The 20,293-nt window shown below is 39.7% G+C and overlaps 1 protein-coding gene across 6 annotated transcripts in view; it reads right to left on the reverse strand.

The window, feature by feature from the left end:
• ZFYVE16 (zinc finger FYVE-type containing 16) overlaps positions 1-17,360 on the reverse strand; it is a 55,586-nt gene extending 38,226 nt beyond the window's left edge. The window contains exons 1-2 of one of the 6 annotated variants that reach the window (XM_074384289.1): positions 17,043-17,360; positions 12,555-12,678 (exon numbers count right to left, since the gene is read on the reverse strand). The gene's annotated coding sequence lies outside the window, so the exon portion shown is untranslated. Of the gene's footprint in view, positions 1-12,554; positions 13,123-16,775; positions 16,912-17,042 lie in introns of those variants that run through there. The other 5 variants (XM_074384274.1, XM_074384295.1, XM_074384294.1 and 2 more) reach the window with 5 other exon arrangements.
• Between the last annotated feature and the right edge of the window lie 2,933 nt (positions 17,361-20,293).

Genomic DNA, 20,293 nt, shown 5'->3' on the forward strand with positions numbered 1-20,293 from the left:
GACACTTATACTACAAAAGAAGAAAGACTGAAAACTAATAAACTAAGAGCAGAAATTAAAGAAATGGAAAATAAGCATATAAGAGAGACGCACAAGAAAGCTAAAAGTTAGTTTTATGAAAAGATGAAAAAAGTAGATGAACCTCTGGTCTGGAGCAGAAACTCTACCAAATAAGCCTGAGAAACCTCACAGGAATCTGTCAATAGCTAATGGGATAATATCGAAAGTAAAAGCCAAGTTGAAGGGCACTGGCTTAAAGGGGGCAAGTGATCATCAAATGAATGAAGACTGCAAAGGACTAAACACAAATCAAATATATTTTTCAAAAAAACAAAAGATCAAATGATACTAAAAACAAAAACAAAACATACCACTCATTGGACGGTTAGCAGGGTACTAACCAAGTACTCTGAAAATTGATCAATTAAGGGGAAAAAAATCAAGAATTTATGCTACCCAAGGACACGAACAGACATTTCTCAAAAGAAGATATTTATGTGGCCAACAAACATGAAAAAAAGCTCAACATCACTGATCATTAGAGAAATGAAAAGTAAAACCACAATGAGATACTATCTCAGGCCAGTCAGAATGGCAATCATTAAAAAGTCAAGAAACAATAGCAGCTGGCAAGGCTATGGAGAAATAGGAACACTTTCACACGAAGACAGCGTAGTGATTTTTCAAAGATCTAGAACCAGAAATACCATTTGTCACAGCAATCCCATTACTGGTATATGCCCAAAGGAATATAAATCATTCTACTATAAAGAAACATGCACGTGTATGTTCACTGCAGCACTATTCACAATAGTAAAGACATGGAATCAACCCAAATGCCCATCAATGATAGACTGGATAAAGAAAATATGGTACATATAAAACCATGGAATACTATGCAGCCATAAAAAAGAACAAGATCATGTCCTCTGCAGAACATTAGAAGCCATCATCCTCAGCAAACTAATGCAAGAACAGAAAACCAAATACATGTTCTCACTTGTAAGTAGGAGCTGAACAATGAGAACATGTGGACAAAGGGAGAAGGAACCACACATACTGAGGCCTGTTGCAGGAGGGGTGGTCGGTAAAGGGAGAGCATCAGGATAAATAGCTAATTTATGCAGGGCTTAATATCTAGGTGATGGATTGATAGGTACAGCAAACCACCATGGCACATGTTTACCTATGTAACTAACCTGCATGTCCTGCATGTGTATCCCAGAACTTTAAATTTAATTTAAAATACATACATACATACATATATGTGTATATCAATTTGGAGAACACCATCCTTAAAAATATTGAAATTTCCAATTCATGAGCATGGTATATGATGTGATGAAGCCTTCTCTGTTGTATTTCAATAAAGCTTTGTCATTAAATAAAAAAATTTATCTTGCCCCTTAATTACTAAATATGACAAAATAATTACTGATATAAAGTTCTTTAGATAAGAATTCCAGTTAATAAATGCAGAAGGATATTAAAAATTTTTAATTCATCTCCTCATAATCCCTAATGCAATAAATAGACTAGGCAATGGCTATAAACGGATGCTTAAAAGGTTAGAGCAGGCGTCCCCCAACTTTTTACACAGGGGGCCAGTTCACTGTCCCTCAGACCGTTGGAGGGCCGCCACATACTGTGCTCTCCTCACTGACCACCAATGAAAGAGGTGCCCCTTCCTGAAGTGCGGTGGGGGGCCCCCAGATAAATGGCCTCAGGGGGCCGAATGCAGCCCATGGGCCGTAGTTTGGGGACATCTGGGTTAGAGGAAAAGGTTTATGAGGAGGTTTATAATGGTGGGATCGAGTCAACACATCTGAACCCAACAATCAATTTCACCATCAATAAAAGTGGAAGAACAGTGTCACCTAAAAAGTATTACTGCCTAAAAAAACTGAATCTGAATCTAATCAAACTAACTGCATGTTTACAGGAAATTCAAGCGTAAGGGACAAGTTAAGTGACTTAAAAAGAAAGCAATCAGCTAAGCTAATCTAGAAGGTGAAACCCTGTACAGCAACATTCCTCAAACTACCTATGGTAAAAATTTTTCTTATACTTCCAATCCATTGCAAACTGTTACTTTTTAAAAAATACAATGAAACTGTATAAATTTGTATTAATACAGACAAAAGAATATACATTATTAAACACATCTGTTTGGCTACCTGTCATGGGGACTAGGAATGCGAAATCAATTGGGGTAAAAGACAACAAACAAATGAGAGAGCTTCACAGGACGTAGTTATGATCGTGTGCCATCAACTATGGACACCTGAGGTCCAGGGGAAAAAAAGATACTTTTTAAATGGGCTTAAAAATTAGGCAGAGCTTAAGAGAGAACTGAATGATAATGAAGACCTATCTGAAGAAATTATCTAAAATAATGCCCAGAGGGATGAGGAAGAGGAAAATATAAAAATGGTTAAAAGATATTGATGACAAAATAAGAATGGAGTACTACAAGGAGAAAAGACAGCATGGAACAACTATATTTGAAAAGATAATGCTGGGAGTTTTTCCGGAATTGATGAAAAAGTCAACTCAACAGATACAGGTAACATATTATACCAAACAATGCAAAGAGAAATCCATATTTAGAAACACTATTGTAAAACTACTAAACCCCAAAGACAGAACAGGCAGAGAGAAAGGGTCACTTTCAAATGAACAATTATGCTGGCAACGTACTTAAAACTAATAGGTACACTTCAGAAGAATTTTCAATAACATTGGTATGACATCTGAATTCAATGAAGCAGGTTACCATTTTTGTTCCAGTTTTAATATTGTGGTTATACCATACACATAGAGTACACAAAAACACAGACACCAAACAAACAAAAGGAATTTGGATGCCAGGCAAGGTGGCTCACGCCTGTAATCCCAACACTTTGGGAGGCCGAGGCACGTGAATTGCTTGAGGCCAGGAGTTTGAGACCAGCCTGGCCAACATAGGGAAACCCCATCTCTACTAAAAGCACAAAAATTAGCTGGGCATAGTGGCACACACCTGTAATACCAGCTACTTAGTTAACTGAGGCAGGAGAATCACTTGAAACCAAAAGGCAGAAGTTGTAATGAACTAAGATCACGCCACTGCACTCCAGCCTGGGCAACAGAGTGAGGCCGACTCAAAAAAAAAAAAGGAATTTGGAGGAAGAGACAATGCAGGAGGGAGAATAAAACTTCAAAGAAGCTAATTAATATTCTCAGAGACAAAAAAGCAATGCAACCATGAAACAGGAATAGGAAGCCATAAATAAGAAACACACAGAGAACAAAAAAAGATCATGAAACTTGATAGTAATCTTAAAATTTAAGCAAGATTTGTAAGCTGCAGTAAAAGCAGTGTTTAAGGGACAATGGCAGCATTAAAAATGCATATATTGAAAACGAATTTGGGAGGCTGAGGCAGGAGGATCACCTGAGGTCAGAAGTTTAAAACCAGCCGGGCCAACATGGTGAAACCTTGCCTCTACTAAAAAATATGAAAATTAGCTGGGCATAGGGGCAGGTACCTGTAATCCCAGCTACTTGGGAGGCGGAGGCAGGAGAATCACTTGAACCTGGGAGATGGAGGCTGCAGTGAGCAGAGATCACGCCATTGCACTCTAGCTTGGGAACAAGAGTGAAACTCCATCACAAAAAAAAAAAAAAAAAAAAAAAAAGAAATCTAAAATTGGTAAGCTCCCACCTTGGAAAACTAGACAAACAAAAACAATTTAGGCTTAAAGAAATTTATTTTCCTAAAGTAGGAAAATAAAAATTGGAGCAGAAATCAATGAAATTTAAAACAGGAAAACAATAGAAAAATAAAGAAAGACAAAAAACTCATCCCTTTAAAAGACCAATAAAATTGATAAACTACGTTAATGAAGAGAGAGACAAATGATCAACTTCAGAAATAAAATAGGAGTCATCCAAAAAAAGAAAACTTCAGGCCAATATTCATTATGAACATAGATGCAAAAATCTTTAATAAAATACTGGCAAACCGATTGCAACAGCACATCAAAAAGCTTATCCATAACGATCAAGTAGGGTTTATCCCGGGGATGCAAGGCTGGTTCAACATACGCAAGTCTTTAAACGTAATTCACCACATAAACAGAATCAAAGACGAAAACCACATGATTATCTCGACAGATGCAGAGAAGGCCTTTGACAAAATTCAACAACACTTTATGCTAAAAATTCTCAATAAACTAGGTATTGACAGAAAGTATCTCAAAATAACAAAAGCTATTTATGACAAACTCACAGCCGATAATATACTGAATAGGCAAAAACTGAAGTATTCCCTTTGAAATCTGGCACTAGACAAGGATGCCCTCTCTCACCACTCCTATTCAATATAGTACTGGAAGTTCTAGCCAGAGCAATCAGGCAAGAAAAAGAAATAAAGAGTATTCAATTGGGAAAGAAGGAAGTCAAATTGTCTCTATTTGCAGACAACATGATTGTATATTTAGAAGACCCCATCATCTCAGCCCAAAATCTCCTAAAACTGATAAGCAACTTCAGCAAAGTCTCAGGATACAAAATCAATGTGCAGAAATCACAAGCATTCCTATACACCAATAACAGACTTAAAGAGAGTCAAATCAAGAACAAACTGCCATTCACAATTGCTAGAAAGAGAATAAAATACCTAGGAATACAACTAACAAAGGATGTAAAGGACCTCTTCAAGGAGAACTACAAACCACTGATCAAGGAAATAAGAGAGGATACAAACAGATGGAAAATCATTTCATGCTCATGGTTAGGAAGAATCAACATCGTGAAAATGGCCATACTGCCCAAAGTAATTTATAGATTCAATGCTATCCCCATCAAGCTACCTATGACCCTCTTCACAGTACTGGAAAAAACTACTTTAAACTTCATATGGAACCAAAAGAGAGCCTGCACAGCCAAGACAATTCTAAGCAAAAAGAACAAAGTTGGAGGCATAACGCTACCTGACTTCAAACTATACTACAAGGCTACAGTAATCAAAACAGCATGGTACTGGTACCAAAACAGAGATATAGACCAATGGTACAGAACAGAGGCCTTGGAGGCAACACCACACATCTACAACCATCCGATCTTTGACAAACTGCACAAAAACAAGCAATTGGGAAAGGATTCCCTGTTTAATAAATGGTGTTGGGAAAACTGGCTAGCCATGTGCAGAAAGCAGAAACTGGACCCCTTCCTCACACCTTACACTAAAATTAACTCCAGATGGATTAAAGACTTAAACATAAGACCTAACACCATAAAAACCCTAGAAGAAAACCTAGGCAAAACCATTCAGGACATAGGCATAGGCAAGGACTTCATGACTAAAACACCAAAAGTATTGGCAACAAAAGCCAAAATAGACAGGGATCTAACTAAACTCCAGAGCTTCTGTACAACAAAAGAAACAATCATTAGAGTGAACCAGCAACCAACAGAATGGGAAAACATTTTTGCAATCTACCTGTCTGACAAAGGGCTAATATCCAGAATCACAAAGAATGAAAACAGATTTACAAGGAAAAAACAAAAAAGCCCATTCAAAAGTGGGCAAAGGATATGAACAGATACTTTACAAAAGAAGACACACATGAGGCCAACAAACATGAAAAAATGCTCATCATCACTGGTCATTAGAGAAATGCAAATCAAAACCACACTGAGATACCATCTCACACCAGTTAGAATGGCGATCATTAAAAAATCTGGAGACAACAGATGCTGGAGACGATGTGGAGAAAAAGGAACACTTTAACACTCTTGGTGGGAATGTAAATTACTTCAACCATTGTGGAAGATATTGTGGTGATTCCTCAAGGACCTAGAAGTAGAAATTCCATTTGACCCAGCAACCCCATTACTGGGTATATAGCCAAAGGATTATAAATCATTCTACTATAAGGACACGTGCACACAAATGTTCATTGCAGCACTGTTTACAATAGCAAAGGCCTAGAACCAACTCTAATGCCCATCGATGATAGACTGGACAGGAAAAATGTGGCACTTATACACCATGAAATATTATGCAGCCATCAAAAATGGTGAGTTCGTGTCCTTTGCAGGGACATGGATGAACCTGGAAACCATCATTCTCAGCAAACTGACACAAGAACAGAAAATCAAACACTGCATGTTCTCACTCATAGGCAGGTGCTGAACAATGAGAACACATGGACACAGGGAGGGGAGCACTACACACTGGGGTCTGTTGGGGGGAAAGAGGGGAGGGACAGCGGGGGGTGGGGAGTTGGGGAGAGAAAGCATGGGGAGAAATGCCAGGTATAGGAGATGGGGAAGAAGGCAGCAAATCACACTGCCATGTGTGTACCTATGCAACAATTTTGCATGTTCTTCACATGTACCCCAAAACCTAAAATGCAATAAAATAAAAATAAATAAATAAACATCATTTGTCTTTAGAGAACTGCACATTAAAACAATGAGATATCCACTTCACATATACTAGAATGTCACTGTGAAGATGTCAAACAAGAGATAAATCTTATTATTGCTAGTGGGAATGCAAAATGGTGTAGTCGCTTTGGAATAATATTTGGTGGTCTCTTACAAAACATATTATGATATAATCCAGCAATTGTGCTACTAGGTTTTTACTCATCTGATTTGAAAATTTACGTTCACACAGTAACTTAGATGTGAATGCATATAAACAGCTTTATTTATAACTGCCAAAAACTGGAAGCAATCAAGATGCCCTTCATTAGGTATATGGATAAACTAACCATCATACGTCCATCCAATGGAACATAATTCAGTGATATAAAGAAATGAGCTATCAAGTCACAAAAAGTCATGAGTGAATCTTAATGTATATTGCTAAGTGAAAGAATCTACATACTATATGATTCTATCTAGAAAAGGTAAAACTACAGAGACAATAAAATACCAATGATTGCCAGTGCTTTAAAGTGGGGGAGAGATGAATATGTGAAGCACATATTTTTTAGGGCAGTAATGGCGAATGTAAGATAATCACATGCTAATACCCATAAAACTTCACAGCATAAAGAATAAACCTCAATATGCAAATTTTCAAAAAATTATTTAGGAGACTGGGGAATCCTAGATTGGAAAGCAGAATGTGACAAAGAGTCTAACTGTATTCCAAATGCATGAAACAACCCCATCACAGGGGATGGAGGAACAATATACTAACCTTTGGAAATGAGTGGAATATGTAAGACTAAAGAAAGGAAAGACAGGCACTCTATCCTAATTGATAAAGTTGCTTTCCATGGTGGTATAGGTTAACAATTCTGAAATCACTATACCTGTATACTGAAATTGAACAATTAAATAAATGAATGGCTGATGGTGAAAGCCAAGTTTCTCACTGTTGAAGGAGGAGGTATGGCTAAACAGGGGAGGACGGTAAAATAATCTATATGTTAAGAGTTGAAGACATCAATATAAACTCATGTTTAGCTTAATATGTATATTGATGGTTACACATAGAAATATTTACAGATATGTGTAATACAGGTTAGTATAAACACATATACTAACAAATCTCCTTGTTTTTGTCAGCTCAGAGGGCCTAGTAGAAATAAAATCCTAGGAACAACAAACATACTTAGCACCCAGATCTTGGTTTCTAATAAAATTATCTGACAAAAGGAACCAAGCTCCTTGGTGAAATGGCTGCTTCTAAAACTAGGGCAGGAAATAAACAAAATGAGCACAGAGTGTCTTGTAATGCCAGAAAGTAAAAGTTCACGTGCACACATACAACAATGGGAGTATGTCAAAGAAATACAAGAGCCAAGTGAAAGAGCTCTCAATGGCCAAAGCTGGGACAAAATAAAAGGGCAGTACTGAAGTATAATCCAAAAAATTGAAAAAAAAAAAATCTATGTGTTCATACTGACCTAAGTAAATGATTGAATAAATGAATGGGAAAAGACAAATCTCCCATGCAAAAAAAAAAAAAAAATCCAAAAAATTTATGTAGGTTTTTTGCTCTCGAAGAAGTAGAACTCCCCATTCCTTAGGTGTGCAGTGCACAGTGACTTTCTACTTAAGAGTACGTAACAGGAGAAAAAAAGAAAATACTAACTTCCAATGAAGAAACCTGACAAATACTAAATCAAGTCAAGTGATCAAGGTTAACATAAAAAGTGGCAAGTCACACTGACAGTATGCATTGATGAGAAAACTGTCCTTTATCTCTGTTGTCTTTCTCCCCAAAACACATTACCACAATATCATCATGAGGAAAACACGAGACAAATCCCAACTGACACTCTACAAAACATCTGACCAGTAATCCTCAAAACTTTCAAGAGTATCAAAGACAAGGAATGTCTGAGAAACTATCACAATCAAGAGATGTCTAAGGAGACAGGACTACTCAATGTAATGTACTATCCTAGATGGGATCCTGAAACAGAAAAAGCATATTAGGGGAAAAATGAGGAAATGTGAATAAAGTATAGCCTTTAGTTAATAATGTATCAATACTAGTCCACTAGTTATAACAAATATACCATATTAATCTAAGATGTTAATAATAAACTGGGTGTGAAGTATACAAGGACTCTCCATACTGTCTGCAATAATTCTGTAAATCTAAAACTTCCAAAATAAAATGTTTATTTTTAAAAATGCAATCAAGGTGTTAGAAATAAAGCTGAGAAAATATCCTACAAAACAGAATTTTAAAAAAAGGGATGGAAAACAAGAGAGAAAATATTAAGAAATTAGAGAATCAATCTAATGAGGTTTAATATTCAAATAAAAGAAGTCCAGAAAGAAGGAACGGAGGGAAAGAAGAAATTGTCAGATAAAACACCACAGATAAGGTCTCCAAACGGAAAGGGCTGATTTGGGGCCCAACACATGAATGAAAAACTCTTACTAACCAACATCAGTGTGAAATTTCAGAATACCTGAATGGTTTAAGGGAAGATCACCCCATTTTATACTACAGTCTGCATCCCCCACCTCTCCTTTCCCCAATGTACCTGAACTTCCCACCCCATCTTGCTCTCCCTTTTTCTCTTTTCTAAAGCAGTTATTTACAACCTCCCAATATTTTGTATAATTTGTTCATTACATTTTGTATAATTTGTTCATTCCTCCCTCACTGAATTTAAGCTCCATAAGGACATGGATCTCTTATTCTTGTTCACCTATATATTCAAAAGGTCTTAGCCAGTGCCTGGCTTATAAAATATGCTCAATACATACTTGCTGAATAAATATAAAAGATTCCAAAGAGATATAACACATTACAATCAAAGGATTAGTTATCATAAATGTGAGGGTTAAATAAAAAATGTTTGGACATGCAAGAACCCAAAATATATGCATTTCATTCAGTCTTTCTCGGGAAACTACTGAAAGATCTACTCTGCCAATATAAGGGAGACATTAAGAAAAAGGAAAACCTGAAATCCAGTAAAGAGGCTACCCACACAGAAGAGACAAATGCAATTCACAAATGACTATAAAAGGGCAGTCCAGAAAAAAAGTTGTGCAACAGGCCTAGAGAACAACCCCTCAAGATGGAGGCAGGATGACCAGCACATTATAGGAAAGATGTTGCAAAAGGAACATTATCAGATGTGTTTGAATCTCCTAAAAGGAGACTGACCATCTGGTTCAAAAGGTTAATACATCAAATAAAGAATACAAAAGACACATTAAAAACATATAAAACATATATTTGTAAAGAAACATGAAAGGTAACGTACATGTACAAAATAATTAAGATAATTATTAACTAGGAAAAACAAAAATTATACAAGAAAGGAAATAACCTCACACTTACCCAGGTCATCTACATACAATATTTACATAGTTAAAATGATGCAAACACCAAGCAACTAAAAGTTAACATATAACTAATTTGAGAATATAGAGGGGAGAGGAGTTGTAGTGAAAAGCAGTGTTTAAACGTAGGAGTTGGTGCAAAAAATCTAAATTCCCATCTTCTGTAATAGGAAATTAGTAAGCAATATCTAAAATTGCATTAGGATGGGAGTGGGGAGAGAATATCGCTGTATATCTAAACATGTTTTTAAAAACTGCAAGTGAAAAAGAATTTAAGTCATTGACTCTGGAGCAGCCTTTCTCAGTGAAGGTTCAGCGAGAGAATTAATCTTTATTCCCCTAACACTTCTATTTTGTGTAATAAGCTAGCTTCTCTCCTATGCATCTATCATATTAGCTACGTACCATCCTTGGGAGAATTAAGAAAATAGGTGCTCAAATCATTTTTCTTGTTCAATGATTCAGAAAGAAAGCATTGATTGAGAACAGACTGCTTCTGGAGAGTGGGATTCAGGGGTGAGGACTGGGCCAGAAGATTGTTGTTTTTCTTTATTCTTCTTTTCTTTTTTGAGACAGGGTCTTACTCTGTTGCCTAGGTTGAACTGCAGTGGCAAGATATCAACTCACTGTAGGGCTCAAGTGATCCTCCCACCTCAGCCTTCCAAGTAAATGGAACAACAGGTGTGTGTCACCATGATCCAGCTAATTCTGTTCATTTTTTGTGAAGGCAAAGTCTCACTATGCTGCCCAAACTGGTCTCAAACTCCTGGGCTGATGTGATCCTCCTGCCTCAGCCTCCCAAAGTGCTGGGATTACAGGCGTGAGCCACTGCACCCAGCCAGTTTTTCATTATAATCCATGAAGTATTAATTAACTCTTTATGTACATGTATCCATTTGATAAATATAAACACTAAATTTAAAATAAACGTAATAGTAAAAAGTAGTAAAAAAACTCTGAATGTAGGATGTATTTAACAAAGCACAGAAATTGAAAGGTCTAGAAATAGTTTCTTTTTTTTTTTTTTTTTTTTTGAGACGGAGTTTCGCTCTTGTTACTCAGGCTGGAGTGCAATGGCGCGATCTCGGCTCACCGCAACCTCCGCCTCCTGGGTTCAGGCAATTCTCCTGCCTCAGCCTCCTGAGTAGCTCGGATTACAGGCATGTGCCACCATGCCCAGTTAATTTTTTGTATTTTTAGTAGAGACGGGGTTTCACCATGTTGACCAGGATGGTCTCGATCTCTTGACCTCGTGATCCGCCCGCCTCGGCCCCACAAAGTGCTGAGATTACAGGCTTGAGCCACCGCGCCCGGCCCTAGAAATAGTTTCTTACTAGCAACAGCCAGAGAATTTTTTAAAAAATAAATTATGGAATTCATTAAATAACATCTGTTTACAAAACATTCTTATCTATATAGCAATGCTCTACTAAGCATTATGTTATTTGAGGTGCCAAGAAAGATATAAAAAAGATAATGTAACAATTTGTAAAAGGTATGGCAATTTAATATGGTATACCCAAATGTTTTAACATGAAATCTCATTAAGCTGCATACATTTTCCTTTCAATCAATATGTACTTTCTGTGCCAACAATCTACCACATTCAGTAGAAGACATAAAAGAAATATAAGATATACTCCCTTTTGAATTTATTTTCTCTTTTATTTATTTATTTATTTATTTATCTATTTTTTAAAGACGAGGTTTCACCATGTTGGTCAGGCTGGTCTCCAACTTCTGACCTCAGGTCATCCACCCGCCTCGGCTTCCCAAAGTGCTGGGATTACAGGCATGAGCCACCGAGCCTGGCAGTACTCCCTTTTTTTTTTGAGACGGAGTTTCGCTCTTGTTACCCAGGCTGGAGTGCAATGGCGCGATCTCGGCTCACCGCAACCTCCGCCTCCTGGGTTCAGGCAATTCTCCTGCCTCAGCCTCCTGAGTAGCTGGGATTACAGGCACGCGCCACCATGCCCAGCTAATTTTTTGTATTTTTAGTAGAGACGGGGTTTCACCATGTTGACCAGGATGGTCTCGATCTCTTGACCTCGTGATCCACCCGCCTCAGCCTCCCAAAGTGCTGGGATTACAGGCATGAGCCACCACGCCTGGCTCCCTTTTTAAATAGGTTTATTTATATGTACATGTGACTTATTTTAGGTAGTATTTTTATTCACTTGGCTAATTATATACTTTTAGATTTAGGAAAAAAATCTTCATAATATTTCCAATAAAATGATTTTTAAAAATCTCTTCATGTTTAAAAAAAATTGGCAGTAACATGGAAGATTAATCAGAAAACCAACAAAACCAATAGTAAGGAGACACTTAAAATGGTTAAGGTAAGAGGTGAAGGCCTGAGCTGAGGCAGTGCAGTGAGAAATAAAGGAAACAGATATAAAAGTGGCTAAAATGAGCCAGGCATGGTGATGCCCCCCTGTGCTCCCAGCTACTCCAGAGCCTGAGGTGGGAGGATCAGCTTGAGCCCAGGAATTTGAGACTAGCCTGGACAATACAGTGAGATCCTGTCTCAAATAATAATAATAAAATGAAATAAAACTGGCAAAAGAATGAGAACTTTTGGAGACTGAAAGCAAGGGAGAAAGCTAGATTAGTGCCAGGTTTCCACCATGAGTGTCTGGGATAGATGGTGGTGCCACTGACCATGACAGGCAATACAAAGAGGAACAGGATTAAGGGAAAACATGAGTTCACGTTTGGACTGTTTGAAGTACCTTGAGAACATCCTGGGAGAAATATCCAAAAAGCAGCTGAATGTAAGAATCTGGAATGCAGGAGAGGAGTCTGAGATAAAGATTTGGGAATTGGCAACACACAGCTCTTAATGGATGAGATCACCTAGGAAGAGAATATATTTAGAAGAGGACAAGAGCCTGCCATCAGATAACTAAAGATCACAATTCATGTTCCTAAAACCACCTAGGATAAACTTTGCCCAGTTACATGTACTGCTGTAGAAAAATATCCAACATACAATGTTAAATGAAAGAAAATCAAATCACAAAACTATGCGTAGTGCAAACCTATTTCTACAAATAAGTTGAAAAAAAAATAACAAAGGCACAGTAAAAAAAAAAATGAAGGAACAAACATTAATGATGTTAGTAATACTGTAAATCTATGAGTGGGATTATCCAAGCATTTCAGAGCTACATGACATGTCTCATACTATTTTACTTTTTAAAAATAAGCATGTACTCTTATAAACAGAGAAAACACAATTTTGTTCTTTTCCTTAAAAGAAAAAGCATAGAACATGTCCTTACAATATATTTAAGAAGATAAAAATTTGTTAGAAAAACACTTGGCTGCCGGGCGCGGTGGCTCAAGCCTGTAATCCCAGCACTTTGGGAGGCCGAGGCGGGTGGATCATGAGGTCAAGGGATCGAGACCATCCTGGTCGATATGGTGAAACCCCGTCTCTACTAAAAATACAAAAAATTAGCTGGGCATGGTGGTGCGTGCCTGTAATCCCTGCTACTCAGGAGGCTGAGGCAGGAGAATTGCCTGAACCCAGGAGGCGGAGGTTACGGTGAGCCGAGATCACGCCATTGCACTCCAGCCTGGGTAACAAGAGCGAAACTCCGTCTCAAAAAAAAAAAAAAGAAAAAAAAAAAGAAAAACACTTGGCCACTGGACTATAAATGGGCAAATAATATCAGCAGACAACTATTAAGATTAAAAAAAAATTCGGTACACTATCAAAGTAATGAGAGTAAGAACATATACCATTTATTGCCTACTAAATTGAAACAATTTTTTAAAATAATAAAAGTACTCAATGTTGGTAAGGGTGTGTGTTTTTGTTCTTTTTTTTTTTTTTTTTTTTTTTTGAGATGGAGTTTCGCTCTTGTTACCCAGGCTGGAGTGCAATGGCACGATCTCGGCTCACCGCAACCTCCGCCTCCTGGGTTCAGGCAATTCTCCTGCCTCAGCCTCCTGAGTAGCTGGGATTACAGGCATGTGCCACCATGCCCAGCTACTTTTTTGTATTTTTAGTAGAAACGGGGTTTCACCATATTGACCAGGATGGTCTCGATCTGTTGACCTCGTGATCCACCCGCCTCGGCCTCCCAAAGTGCTGGGATTACAGGCTTGAGCCACCGCGCCCGGCCCTGTTCTTTTTTTTTTTAAAGCATGTCAGACACTGCTGACAAGAAATAAACTGGTACTATCTCCCAGGAAAACAATGTGACAATATGTACCAATAGCCTCAAATATTCCTAATATTTGATCTAACACTTATCTTTTGAGAAATTTTAGAAAAGAATCCATGTGTTACAGCTCTTTTATAATGCATCTAGTAGTTGTCTGGTTGTTCTTTTCTGTTCTTTTGTTTTTTTGTGGGTTTTTTTGAGACAGAGTCTCACTCTGTCCCCCAGGCTGGAGTGCAGTGACACAATCTGGACCCACTGCAACCTCCACCTCCTGGGTTCAAGTGATTCTTCTGCCCCCTGAGTAGCTGGGATTATAGGCATGCGTCACCACACCTGGCTAATTTTTCTATTTTTAGTAGAGACAGCGTTTCACCATGTTGGCTAGGCTGGTCTCAAACCCCTCACCTCCAGTGTTCCACCCACCTTGGCCTCCCAAAGTGCTAGGATTACAGGCATGGGCCACCCAACCCGGCTGGCTGTCTGGCTTTTACTGGAATCCCCCAGGCTCCCAAAGAGAAAATAATTCGAAACTAAAAACATGCAAAGATATTTTACCAAATCATTAGTTGAAACAATGTGAACACCAACATTAGTGCACAAGAGAAAATTACACAGGCATCACACTTTGTGTTTGTGTTTAACAAATTTAAAAAAAAAAAAAAGCAAAAATCTATGACCTAGCAATTCTACTTACAGAAAAATACTAGCACCGTTACACCAGAAAACATCACAAAGGACCTTCACTGTTGCAATGTTTGTTTGTTAACAGTGCAAAATTTTAAACAGTCCAACAGCCCATCAGTCTAAGAATGGTTAAATTAGCTTTCTCAAACTGTGGTCTCAGGATCCCTGGATGTCCCCAGAAGCCTTCCAGCACGCTTGTAAGATCTCTTCCCTTTTCCTACTACGTATCTGTGCAAGGCTGGGTTTTCTTCATATGCTTCAGCCTTAACCAGATAGCACAACAGACTGAACAGAAGCAAATATGAAAATCCAGCTGTCTTCTATAAAGCCAGACATTAAAGTGATTTGCAAAAATTTAAAACAATGCCACACTCCTCTTCTAAGTTTTGTTTTAGAAAATATTTTTCACTCAAAAAGTATTTAATATACGAGTCTTTTATTTTTAAATAAATAAAAACTTCAGTTTTCTGAGTTTTAATTTCCAAAATAGTAAATATACTGCATTAGGAACCAAAAACTCTATTGGTTCTCAATATTTTTATTTATTTTGTGTGTGTGTGTGAGACTGAGTCTCGCTCTGTCGCCCAGGCTGGAGTGCAGTGGCGCAATCTCAGCTCACTGCAACCTCCGCCTTCTGGATTCAAGCGATTCTTCTAATTACAGGCGCACGCCACCATGCCCAGTTAATTTTTGTATTTTTAGTAGAGACGGGGTTTCACCATATTGGCCAAGCTGGTCTCAACCTCCTGACCTCGTGATCCACCTGCCTTGGCCTCCCAAAGTGCTAGGATTACAGGCATCAGCCACCATGCCCGGCCGGTCCTCAATTTTTTTTTAATGTAATTATCCCCATAATTTTTTAGTGAATAATTTTTTAGTGAAACATTAAAGGAACTGTGGCACTATCCTACAATGTAACATTATGATTGGGGATAATTAATGGGAATTTGGCTTTAACTGTTTCAAAAGATACTTTGCTCATGTATAATCAAGACGTCATTTCTACGAAGCTTTTTTAAAACATGGGGAAATGCTTACAATATCATTTAAATCAAGGAAAGCAGACAATCCAATGATATAAAATCTCACCTCAATTAAGAAAATGCACAGGGGAAAAATAACTCAAAGGAGAAAGTCAAAATATTAAAAGTGACTGATTGCCATCACATGGTGCAATTACGACTGATCATTTTTCCTTATTCTTTATTGTTTTTTCAATTTTTCCCACTAAGCATGCAGTTTAATATCCAGGGGAGAAAAAGAGGAAGAAATTAGGCGAAAAATTATATATAGTTCTACTGGATCAAACCATTAAACTCCTGCCAACTCAAGAAAGGACAAGTGAATAAACGGAGGAATCTGATTGAATCAACAAAGTGCCTTTTTTTTTTTTAATTGAAAAGATTAACTTATTATCAAATGCATGCACTGGTTTCCATACAAGTCAAACCAACAAGAAAGAACATCCTTAGTCTGGAACATACTATTTGCAATCACGGTGGTGCAGATTAGTTGGGTTAAAAACAAGGTCCACTTTTTGGAGTTTCTCAAAAGTACCCAAGGAAAGGCAGCGGGAAAGGCGTCTACTGCATCCTTTTGGTCTCTAACGAAGAGGAAAGCACGGGTGCGGGAATGGGCAGTGCGAGGGCCCCGGCAGCGAAGAGACTCCTCCGCGGGGACCAAGCCTCTGCCCCTCCTGAAGAACCACAGTCCCCTCCGCGGTCGCGGCCCCTCCCCAGGCGGGACGGCGAAGCCAGGGCGCTTCTCTCTCCACCCGCCGGGGTTGCTCCTCCGGGAGCGCCGGCCACTCGGGCGGCGCGGGAGGGTGGAACCAGGCAAACAGCCGCCGTGATTGCCCTCCCGGTCCAGTACGGTCTGGCCCCTTCAGGCTCCAGGAGAGGACAGATAATTGTAGGGCCAGGGTTCCCCGGGGATTCGGAAAAGGAATCGGTCGGGGCCCAGGCTCTGTCCCCAGAGGAGGAGGAGGGCCGGACCCAGCACCCCGGTCGGCAGGTCCAGCGGCCACCCCACCCCCTCTGTGGGAACAGCAGGACTGAGGGAAGGCCTAGACGACGGGTCGCGGGGGGCTCTTACCTCCCCACACCCCTTAGGAGCTTTTTGCGCACTCGACGCGACGTCGAGCCGAGGACTGAAGAGCGACCCCGGCCGGGAGTCCTGGGCGTGCCAGACGCCGGCTCTGGGTTTCTTTCCCCGCCCCACTGGCCCCGCAGAGAGCGCAGGCGCAGAAGAGGCTTCCCTTCGGCTCACACGCCCCCTCCCTCGGCGTCCGCCGCCCTCTCCAGGCCCAGGGCGCCTGCGCGCAACGGTGCAGGTTCCGAGCCGGGGCGCTTGGCTTCTTACCGGAAGTGTCTGAGTGGGTTCTGAGGTGACGAGGACCCCTGAAGATTCAGCCTTAGATCGGGACCAGGTTTCCCACTCGACGCCGGGATCGGGAGGCCACTCGCGTCCGTGTCTGACTTCCTTTGCCCTTCGCTGACCTCGGCCCCGAGCCGGCGCGGCGTTCCGGTCTCCACTGGACAGCTCCGCCCGCTCGGCCGCTGGCTGGGCCTGCTCTGCGCGCCGCGGGCCCCTCGGAAAACCTAACTTTCTGTTTACTTCAGTCTGGTTGTCCTACCCGCGGCTCCCACGCCTCCGCCTCTTCCCCTTCCTCCGCCCGGCAGCAGCAGAAATGCTCCCAGCCCAACCCCGAGCTCCAAGCCCTCCAGCTGACTGGACATTCCCAGCGACCTTTTCCTTCCCTTTGCTGCGTTGGTTCTGCTTTTTTTTTTTTTTTTTTCTCTTTTTTTAGTGGTCACTAGAACAGTTGTTCAGTTGTTTCCCGGTCTAAAAGCAAAAGCTGACTTACCTGATAGAGAAATAAAATGTCACTCACTTGATGTATTTTTATGCTTGTTGAGCTTTGCTGGTTTTTGTTTGTTTGTTTGTTTGAGACGGAGTTTCGCTCTTGTTACCCAGGCTGGAGTGCAATGGCGCGATCTCGGCTCACCGCAACCTCCGCCCTCTGGGTTCGGGCAATTCTCCTGCCTCAGCCTCCTGAGTAGCTGGGATTACAGGCACGTGCCACCATGCCCAGCTAATTTTTTGTATTTTTAGTAGAGACGGGGTTTCACCATGTTGACCAGGATGGTCTCGATCTCTCGACCTCATGATCCACCCGCCTCGGCCTCCCAAAGTGCTGGGATTACAGGCTTGAGCCACCGCGCCCGGCCCTGCTTTGCTGTTTTTTACCACAAGATTCCTATAAATTTAAATGAGAGACCGGGCGCGGTGGCTCGCGCCTGTAATCCCAGCACTTTAGGAGGCTGAGGCCGGAGGATCGCTTAAACTCAAGAGTTCCAGACAGGCCTGGGCAACATAGCAAGACGCTGTCTCTACTAAAAATGGAAATAAGAAAATTAGCTAGGCCTGTTGGTGCATGCCTGTAGTTCCAGCTACTGGTTGGGAATCTAAGGTGGGAGGATCACTTAACCCCAGGAGGTCAAGGCTGCAGTGAGCTCTGATGGGAACACTGCATTCTAGCCTAAGGAACAGAACCAGACCGTGTCCCTGAAAATAATAAAAATAAAAACAAGGGAAGAGACATCCATGTGGGATCAGATACAGACGAGGGGAAAAAGCAGTTCCTTAAAGGTATATAATAGCTTACAGTTCATACTGATCTTGCAAAAATCGCAAGAATCGCCCAGGCGCTGTGGCTCGGGCCTGTAATCCCAGCACTTTTAGGAAAGCTGAGGTAGGCGGATCACCTGAGGCCAGGAATTCGAGACCATCTTGGCCAGTATGGTGAAACCTCGTCCCTACCAAAAATACAAAAAGCCGGGTGTGGTGGCGGGCTCTTGTAATCCCAGCTACTTGGGAGGCTGAGGCAGGAGAATCACTTGAACCCCGGAGGCAGAGGCTGTAGTGAGCTGAGATCGCGCCACTGCACTCCAGCCTGGGCCCCAGAGCAAGACTCTCTCTCAGAAGAAAAATTGCAAGAATTATAATTTCTCGAGTATTCCAGCCACATGTGATTTGTGATGAAAGATTTTAAAATCAGGGTTCACATCCTAAATCTGCAGTTTACAGCTATAGTTCCTGATCTTTCAAAGATTCTTAATCTCTAACCTTGGTTTTCCTAAACAACAACATGAAATAGCGAAACTTTTGATTGCCTAAAATAATGTATGTATTGAGAATCTGCTATGTGACAGTGTGTTAGATGCTTTGCTTACATTATCTCATTTAATCGTAAGAATAATTCTACAAAGTACAGTATGCCTTTTTCCTGCTATGTGTTAGGCATTGTTCACAAATAAAATAAAATGGGGCCACTGGTCATGGGGAACCACAGTCTAGTAGCAGAGACTCATATATACAAATGCATATTGGGGACAGAAGTATTTATACAGTACAGTATGGGGACAAAGAGAATAGAAAAAAGATACAAACACCTTAAATAGTTCAATGGGGAAAGTATATATAATTGTCAATTCACAAAATATGAAATTTGAATGCCTACTATACATTTTACCAATATTCAAACTCATTAATAATAAACAGACAATAGAGAGGTTATTTCCCAGGCATCTAATTACCCAATCTGTTTAAAATGTGAACAAACTCCACTGGTGACAGAAGAGTAAAGTGGACACTTGTACCCTGGGAGGGATGTAAATCAGGACAACGATTTTGGAAAGTTATTTGTCAAATCAACAACCTTATGAGTGTTCACATGACCTAATTTGATCATTTCTCTTTTGAAAATTATAAGGAGATAGTCCAGAACATGAAGATCTCTATAAAAAGATACTTAGCCATGGTAAGTAAATTGATATAAGTCTAAAATCCAACATTATGAGAATGGCTAAAATGATTACTGCATATATGTGATTACAACTATTAATGTAATGTTTACAAGGAATTTTTAATGACCTGAGGAAATTATCTCATGAAAAAACATTTTAAATATTTAAAAATATTTAACATTACCTATGTAGTATGAAGTCAGCTACAGTATACAATATATGTAAATGAGTGAAGAAAGTATATAAAAAATGTTGACAGTCATGTCTATCTGATTAGAATATAGGTGTTATTATCCTGGACAGTCTACATTTTTTGCAATGTCTATATATTACCTTTTTATTCTGGGGAAAAAGAAAAACACCTCTAATGTAACAGATGTGATAAATTGACCAGGAAACCTAAGAATCCATTTCCCCTGTCATTAAAATTATGGTCTTTATTACCTGGATTTGAATTCTAATTCTATAACCTATTAGTTGTGTGACCTACATTTGCTAAGCTTAGATGCTCCTATAATCAAATGATAATAGAACTGATACATTGATTGAGATAATCCCTATAAAGTGCCTAACTGAAGCACTGACTGTAAATGAATAACTGTTTTTTTGTTTGTTTTTTTAAGATAGGGTCTCACTGAGTCACTCAGGCTGAAATGCTGCAGTGGTTGGATCATGGCTCACTGTAGCCTCAAACTCCTGGAGCCCAAATAATCCTCCTACCTCAGCCTCCCAAGTAGCTGGGACCACAGGTGTGCATCACCATGCCCGGCTAATTTTTATTTTTATTTTTTTAGAGATGAGGTT

The sequence above is a fragment of the Saimiri boliviensis genome, chromosome 1 (genome assembly GCF_048565385.1).
Source record: "Saimiri boliviensis isolate mSaiBol1 chromosome 1, mSaiBol1.pri, whole genome shotgun sequence".
In the NCBI taxonomy this organism is placed as follows: Eukaryota; Metazoa; Chordata; class Mammalia; order Primates; family Cebidae; genus Saimiri; species Saimiri boliviensis.